An 8,467-nucleotide genomic window follows, 5' to 3' on the forward strand; every position below is an offset into this window, starting at 1 on the left:
GAATAACACGTAGAAAACTTGAGCTGGAACAACAACTACTGACACTAAACAAAAATGACAACTTCTGTGATTCAAAGAGGAGCTCAGACTCTGTGGTCTGTTTGCTAATATTGCTGGCATGGATGCTAGTGGGACTGTGGCATTTTTGCTGCAAGACAGATGCTCGTGCAATGGGAAAAGGGGTGAGGCAGTCCATGTGCCTTGGTCTGATGGAAATCAGGTATGGATGTAATTCAGGTGTTATCAACTCTTTTGATGCTGGGGGCTTGGAATGCGGATTTTCACATATCTTGTGATATTCGATTAGCAGAAAGCTCCAGCTCAAGGAAGCATGTGATTGCTTCCATGTTCACCTTTTGTTAGAAAATGCATTTCTAGGCATTATAGGTAAAAGAAAATCCTGAAGGCATGAAATGCAGTATATTCCAAAGGGAACCAAGGATTTGTTAGGTTTTTTCCCTTCTTCCTCATTACTACCCTGTAAGATGTTCTGTAAGTTCAGTCTATGGTTCCTGGAAAATGGCTTCCAAAAAATTAAAAATGCAAGGGCACCTACTTTCAGACTAAAACGAGTCACAGCCTTCAAAAGGAAGGATGGGATAGAGCACCTTAAAACTGCTCAAGGCATGTGGTGTCTCTCACATCTTGTCTACTGCCCTAACCATCTTATACAGAATGCATGACCAGTCTGCTGAGTTTGGCACCTTCGCTACCTCAGCTGTTCTTTAAAACATACAATGCCGCTTTAATCATATCTTGATTAGAAGGAAGATTTAGCCTATATTTTGATACATCAGCATTGTGTGTGTGTGTATGTTTTTTTAGCTTAAATTCACAGAACAGTAACATCCTGAGGCACCTTCAGCCCTGAGAATATTATTCTTTATCCTGCTTTTCATAGGGAGAAAGAAGTGTTGATGTTTTCAATTCAATAGGGAAGAAGCACACATTTGCATTAAAAAACCCTGAGTTCAAAAGCATCATTTAAATAACAATATGTGTCAGCCGTAGAAAGACAAAACGAAATGGAAATGAAGAGACCTGTCCAAGGCACTCTGCAAAAAGCTGGCACCAGCCACTTGCAAAAGGTTCAGTTCCACAGAGTCCCATTATCAGGCATATGAAGAGTGTGTGGAATAAATGGGAGAAAGTATTACTGGCTTTTTTGCTGTTTTTACTTTTCTGACCTACCCAAGTATTTTGATTTCATTTAATATTTTTGCCCTGGGTAAAATTTTATAACAGGACACTGTAACAACTCTGATCAAGATAATTCTGGCCTGCAGTGGGAACTGCTGTATAAATTCTGTCCTGGTGTGTTCTGTGTTGCTGAGCAAATCCACCTGGGTCACTCGTGCAGCTATGTTTCAGCTACAGATGAAAAGACACTCTATTATCAAATTTTGCTTTTGGGACAGAGCTAATAGGCAGCACTATCATTGAAATATATGCAGGTGGAATCTGGCCTTTGAATCATCCTGACCATTTTATCAAAGAAGAAGTGAACAACTACAGAAGATGTTTGGAGGTCAGTCTAGTCAATTAAATGAGCAGGTATAAAACTACGAGTAGCACACTTCCAGTAGCCTCTAGTCCCTGTTCAGCATGGACCTCTATTGGAAGTTTCTCACAACCATCCCCAGTTCTGCACAACGAGCCTTCCTGAATCAAATTTCAGCCTCCTGAGTGCTGGGAGAGCAGAGGACAGCTGAGGTTCCTCAGAAGCACTTATGAGCCCCCATCAACTGGTCTGTTTTCCAACCTCGCCTCTTAAAAATAAGCCAGGAAAGCACTGTGGTTTTCCACTGCCAGCATACAAAAGCAAGATTGTCTTTCCAATGGATGAGCCCTTGAGCGTCTGCGAGGATGCCTTGTTTCTGAAATGCACTTGAAGAACAGCATCACTTTCTTGTCATCTCCCCACCTGGAAGTTAAGACTACCACATCCATGGTATTTTCTTTCTACCTATGGTTACTAAAAAGCATGCTACAAAGTAGGCCCTTCACTGGGACACAGAATGAGTTGCTCCTCCTGCCTAGCTGTGAGGGAGTCCCTCTCCCCAGGTATCCCAGGACACTTCCCTGTGCTTCCTCTGAAGGAAGAGGAAGGAGCGCTGCATGTCCCAGGTTCTACCCTCAGGCCTAGAGCCACTGCCTTCTTCCCCACTTCCAGGCTCTTAAGTGCTGCTCCATGCAGGTAGCCCATGGAAGAGGCTGCCCACAAAATGTATTGTTCTCCTTGGACTGCTGTTCTACAGCAGACCCTAGACCTCCTTGGTCAGTGGGAGAGGAATATGTTACAGGCTGTGCCAAATACATCAGCAATTGCTCCAGAAAGGCCCAACCTCTGGTGTCAATATTGACCAGTGCCAAAATTGCGTTGTCTTTCCTGTCAGTAAACCCATGCAGGTGCTGTAAGACTTAGGCTGTTACCAGTCCTGCTCAGTCAGACCTGGTTGTGGAAGGTATACATACCTTCAGTAAACGCAAAGTCAAGCTGTGTTGACTACTCCATTCTTTAGTGTTTGCTCATGCCTCTGGTTGACAAAGAAGAAAACATGTGCCATCCTTTACTGTTGCAAATTCTGCTCGCTAATTGCCAAGAGCTAGAACATTAAATCAAATCTAGGTCTTCTTATTCATTTGAAAAGCATTAGGAAACATAGTTGCCTTATCCAGAGTTATAAACCTTCCAGTCACTGCGGTGTAACTGTTTGTACTTACCCTTTCCTCCCCACTTCATTTTGGCTTGCATTTTTGTCCAAACCATTCCCCATTGCATACTTGTTAAATATTACGTGACATGTTATGTTATCCGTACGTGAAGAAACAACATACTTTCAATGTGCAGAGCCCGCATTTAACTGCCAGGAAAATAACAAAGCAAGAACAAAACCAAGGCTGGATGGAAGAAAGAGCGTGTGGACAGGTTGTTACTTACTCTTTAATAAACATCTTGGATTGATTTACACTCCTATGCCAAAAGCAGATGTGCCACCTTCCATTTAAAGACTCCACATGTAGCAGCACTCATGGTTTCATAGCTGCATGTATCATATGCCACAGCTCTTTGTGCGTTATAACAATGGCTTTATTTGCACAGATGTGAAGAAAGTCCATGCATAAAATGGGACTGATTACATGGTACACAGGATTTGTTGTGGTTTTATAGTCAAGTTACCTTCCCCATTTTTCGCAGGATAAATTAAGAATATGTATTTTTAGATTATCACAAGTCATAATTTATTTGCCGGTGTTGCAGATGTTTCATTTACTTTGCATTGTAGCAAATATTGTTCATTCAATGAGATTTTCTAATATCAAGCTAGTAATAAATTAGAACAAGATTCTTTAGAACTTGGTTTTGGAGGCTATTAAAGCTTGATAAAATCTGTTGATCACTGGCAGGGATTTCTGCACTTGCATTGTGATTTATAAGATGTTTGCCAATCTGTCAGTGAAGAAAATGCAGCTGAAATTCCATTTTTACAAGATTTGTGCTCATAAATCACGTGGCCAGTGTAAAATGGAGTATGTAGGACATGGACCTTTGCACCGCTTTGCAAAAGTGGTTCTGTGGGCATGAAAGTCAGCAGCACTTGATGGAGGGTAGAGGGAATATATCACAGGAGTGACAGCTTCTGGATTTACTGTGCCACAGCCTTTGGCTAACTCAGAAATGGTAGCTCTCAGGGCTGTAAGTGCAGTAGTAGGTACTCTGTGCTTGAAACCTAGCCTCTAACACAGCCTTAGATAGTTACCAGATATCTGTGGGGGGTGAGACATTTGATCATTATTAACCCACCTAGAAATGACATATCTCAAGCCTTGTGGGCAATACACATGCCATCGTTGCCTCTTGTACTCAACCATTAATAATACCCTGAAGCTGGAGAGGGTTCTGTATACCTTCAAGCCCCAGTACCCCAACCCAAGGTAACCTGAATTCAGCTCTGAAATGGCTGGGACTATTTTAGTATCAGCATCCTTCGCTAGAAAATCACCCCTTGCTGACTATAGAATCCAGCCCACCATTAGAGACAGGGACAGTACCACATTAGGGACAGGTTCTTAGCTGGCTCTGAATTGCTGTAGCTGTGCAAGTGGAAATAAGGTGGTTTACTCTTTTGGAATAGCTGGCCTGGCCTCTTTGGCTTTAGAAAGAAAACAAATAAGGTAAGGGAAATTGATCCCCCATGTAATATTAACAATATCAGTAGAGTTACTTCAGGGGTAAATTCAGCCCTGTGGGTGGAAGGTCACTAGAAGGAAATCTTCACCACTAGTTCCCCATGGGGAACTCTGCCTGTAAAGTTTCATCTGTAGCTGGAAATTTACTTTACTGCCACCAAACAGGCCATGAAATCATTCGCGAACATCTGTAAAAACCCAAGTGATACTAAAGCTCCCACAGCAAAGCCTTTTTTCCCTGCTGAGTAATCTTTCCCCAGTAGGCAGCTCTAACTTCACATTTACTCCATGTCTTTCTACATATACAGGAGATAAGCAAACAGCATATGATTCCCATAAACTTTAAATACAGGTAGCATTTTAAAGTCACAATATTCATACTTGAAATATGTATTTTTAGCTACAAGGATGTTCAGGCTAAGTGAAATGAAAAAGCTTTAAATGGTTCTTGCATGTCTTGACACACTAAAGCATCGGATAACATGCAATTACATAACTGATTGCACCTGTTGAAATGTTGCAATGGTCATCAGCTGCAGCAAGGCACTTGCCATCGGTCACATTCTACTGTCCATGCTGTTTCGCCTTCCTCTAGAAGCCAGACCACACTGCTGCTCCTCCTCCATCCAACACCCCCCTCCCCCCATCCTCAGGGCTATTTAACCACTCAGCAGAACGAGCTACACCTGCACATCATCCATGTCAATCAACCCACTGCCTCTGAGGCAAGGCCACAGCTGCATGTTATCAATGCTAATCAGCCCACTGCCTGCATTCCTCTACAGTCATCCACATCACCTAAGCTGGAAATTACTTTTTTTTTTCTTTTTTTTTTCTAAATAGTTACATATTTGTGTGCACTTGGTACTATAAATAGCTGCTCTTCAGATACCTGCTGAATATTAGGGTTTGATTTATCAAGGAAGTTGGCAGAGAGTATCACAGTTGTGAACCTTAATGAGAAGGCAACATTTAATGATACTCTGAAGAGCAAGTGATTTCACTGTTGCTGGGGTGGGTTAAGAGCTGCGTAAAGACCAAACTGGGCCACTGCAGGTGTGCAGCTTAACGAGCTACACTTGGGTAGCAGGGTAGCATAAAGTGAGAGCACAGAGAAGACATTTGGGAGTGCTGCTACAATGGAAGAACTGGAGTAAATGTGGGATGGAAGTTTGAGGTAAGGCTATAGTTGGTACTATTTTTCTGCACTTTCATTTTTAATATGAGAAAATACAGGAAAAAATATGGAAGTTATCTTAGTATTGTGGATGTGTGAGTTACACCTGTGGCTTCTTTCCGTATCTCACAAACAAGACTTATATTCTCTAACTATTTGGTAAGAGGAACATGGAAAATAGCAATTTTTGTAAGCCTGTTGCCTTTAGTATTTTTTTTATAATACCAATTTAAAAAGTACATTCTATTCATGAGTATCAAATTGATACTGAAGTTATGATGTAGTTCAGCTGTGTGTACGTAAATGTTTGCTTTCAAGACTAAAGGCCCAGATTCCTTCTCTCCTCTGCTCCCTACCCTGTTGAAGTGCAGCTGGTGATGGGGTAGATATTCTATAAAACATGAAACATTGTATACTGGTGTAGACCTTAGAAATGTTGGTTTAAGAATCTGAAACAAACTGTGTGGGTTTTTTTTACGTTTCTCTGGGATCACTGATGTTTGAGTAGAGTGGATAGAAGTTAAGTGTGAAGTAGAACTAAAAAATGAAGCTGGGATTCATGCCTAAGATGTTCTAGATAAACTAGGTTTAGCCCAAATATGCATATATGCACTGCTGTTGATATCTCTGGGAGTTGTGCGTGTGGCCTACATATTGAAAAGCAGGATTGAATTTAAGGGGAAAGAAAGAAAACGTGCATGTATGTGTATAGAGCATCAGTGTGTGTGTATATATGTGACAACATAAATATATAAAATAAAAAAAAAAATGGTCTGCTCTTATGGCTCACACATCCATTCCCATGTCGTTTGCCCTACCATCCTGTTCTATGCACTCTGGTTGGTGGCAGGGTGATTAAAGAAAGGAGTAAGCCAACTACTGAAGGTACTTTCTTTCTGGCTATTTCTTTTTTAAACCAGAACAGATAAAACCTCTTATTTTCATCCCTGTATCAGTATAGATCTGAATTATGTGCAACTGAATTGAGTATATGATTTTAATTTGTTCATATACTTTTAAAACTTGCTAGCTATATATGATTTTGGCTAATACTGATGCTCTGGGAAGTTGCTCAGTAATGGCTGGAACTTAAAGTATAATTTCAAGCAACTTCTCCAGCATAAGCAGACTTCCTTCCACGTTGTGACAATCACTGTGAATCCTGGTTTGTTTTGGATCAGCTATTTTCCTGTCTTAAAATAGGAGACCCAAGAACCTTGGTCAAGGAAATCTGCTAAAGAACGTGAGGCCCTTTTGTTTACTGTGTCATGAAAATATATTCATGTTGCCAAGCTATTAAAAAAGGAAGAACAGGGTGGAATGAAGCCGCAAGACAACTGAGAGATGTGTTAATTTGCTACATTCCCTGTACAAGTCTGTGTTTCCAAAGGAGCCTCTCATGGTAGAAAGGAAGTGTCCTTTCCAAATACAGCCTTCGAAGGCGGTGAGACACGCAGCTACAAGGGACGCTTGCTACCAGAAAAGCCTCCTCATGCCTGTAGTTTACAAGAGTTGTCTACGTGATATTTTTCCCCTTCCCCCCCCCCCCCCCCCCCCCCCCCCCCCCCCCAGCTTTCTTCTACTCTTAACAGAAACATAGGCAGGAATGGGGATTTTGGAAACTAAGTTATAAGAAATAGACATTTAACCTATTGTTATGACAAATCTGGAACTTCTGATTTTTTGCTAGCTTAGGGGTATAGGAAAGGTCGAAGGTACAGGCTGTGGTCACTTCTGACTGCCAAATGAGAGGCAATAGGAATAGACGTGAATGACTTTATTGCTCCAATCACAAGCAAGAGAGATTGTTAATAGACATCGATTAATCTTTTAAAAGATATGCTTGCAAAAATGTCATGAGGTTGTAAAGGTCATTAAGGCAGGGATTTCTGTCAAATGCCAGGAAAAGTAGTGTCATTCAGCAGACTCTGGACATGCTTTGAGCTGCACAAGAACACGAACTGAGAGATGTGACTCATTATTTCTTTGTGACCGAAGTAAAAATTAGATTCTCTTCTCATAATTAATTGCTGCATATGGCACAAGACAATTGAGTTTGATCACTGGTTCCTTCCTTTTCATGTTGTTTCTTGATTTTTATTTAATTATTTTTTCCCCGTTAGGAAAAATTTTCCTCCCTAGTCATAGACAGGACACTTGGTTTGTGAAGGTGGGTAGCAGATGTAGTCTGAGAAGCCAGTTGGCTGGTTAGTGCTCAGAGGGATTGAAACAAACGATAGAGCTGTTAAATGGGGAGGAAAGGAAAGTTCAAGAGGCAGGTTTGAAGTTACTAATTTGAACAAAGACTTTGTTCAAGGCTCTTGAGTGCTTCTCGGAAATCTTACTCTCGAAATCCATACAACAGAGCTTGAAAATGCTAAGCAGACAGTTTTGGTGGGAAGAGTACTACTTTTAAAGGTGCATACCTGCAGGCGGCATCCTTCTTGGAAAAGCCTGGTGACTGTAGGTTTATATCGGGGTGTGGGTACTAGGAACTTGGGTTGTTCTTTTGCTAGCCCTAACATTTCTGTCAACAGCCTCCAAAGAATACGCTCATGTGAGTTTTGAGACACCGTTTTGGGAAACGGTGATTCAGAGGTTCTGTGCTTTGGTGCAGGAAAGGAGAGGAAGGAAATTTTAAAGTAGAAGTTAAACAGTCCTGCAGGCTTCTCTAGATTTTTCTTATGTAAAGAAAGTCATCATGCAAGTGAGGAATTCAGCACTAGAATTGTTGTGGGAGGCTTCTAATTAGGGTCAAAGTTGGTGAGAATTTGGTACTGCCACATCTAAACCCAAACCCACCAGTCCATGGCATGGTCAAGAGTGAAGATCAGCAATTGACTCTGAACCTGGTCCACTGGATTATCTCCATCTATTAAGATGCCACATCACTTCTATGTTACAGTAAAGCTGTATTCCCACACAGCTGTCTGGGTTATAGGAAGGCTGATCTATAGTCCTGAAGCATACAAGGAGCTGTGCACCAAAAGCTGGAAACATGGCCTACAATTTTAAGAGGAATTTTCCAAGCCAGAAAGTAAAGTGAGTGTGCATGTTCAGGGTGTGCCATTAGACTTCTGGAAACCATCACTCAGCAGG

The sequence above is a fragment of the Falco naumanni genome, chromosome 4 (assembly GCF_017639655.2).
Source record: "Falco naumanni isolate bFalNau1 chromosome 4, bFalNau1.pat, whole genome shotgun sequence".
Classification (NCBI taxonomy): domain Eukaryota; kingdom Metazoa; phylum Chordata; class Aves; order Falconiformes; family Falconidae; genus Falco; species Falco naumanni.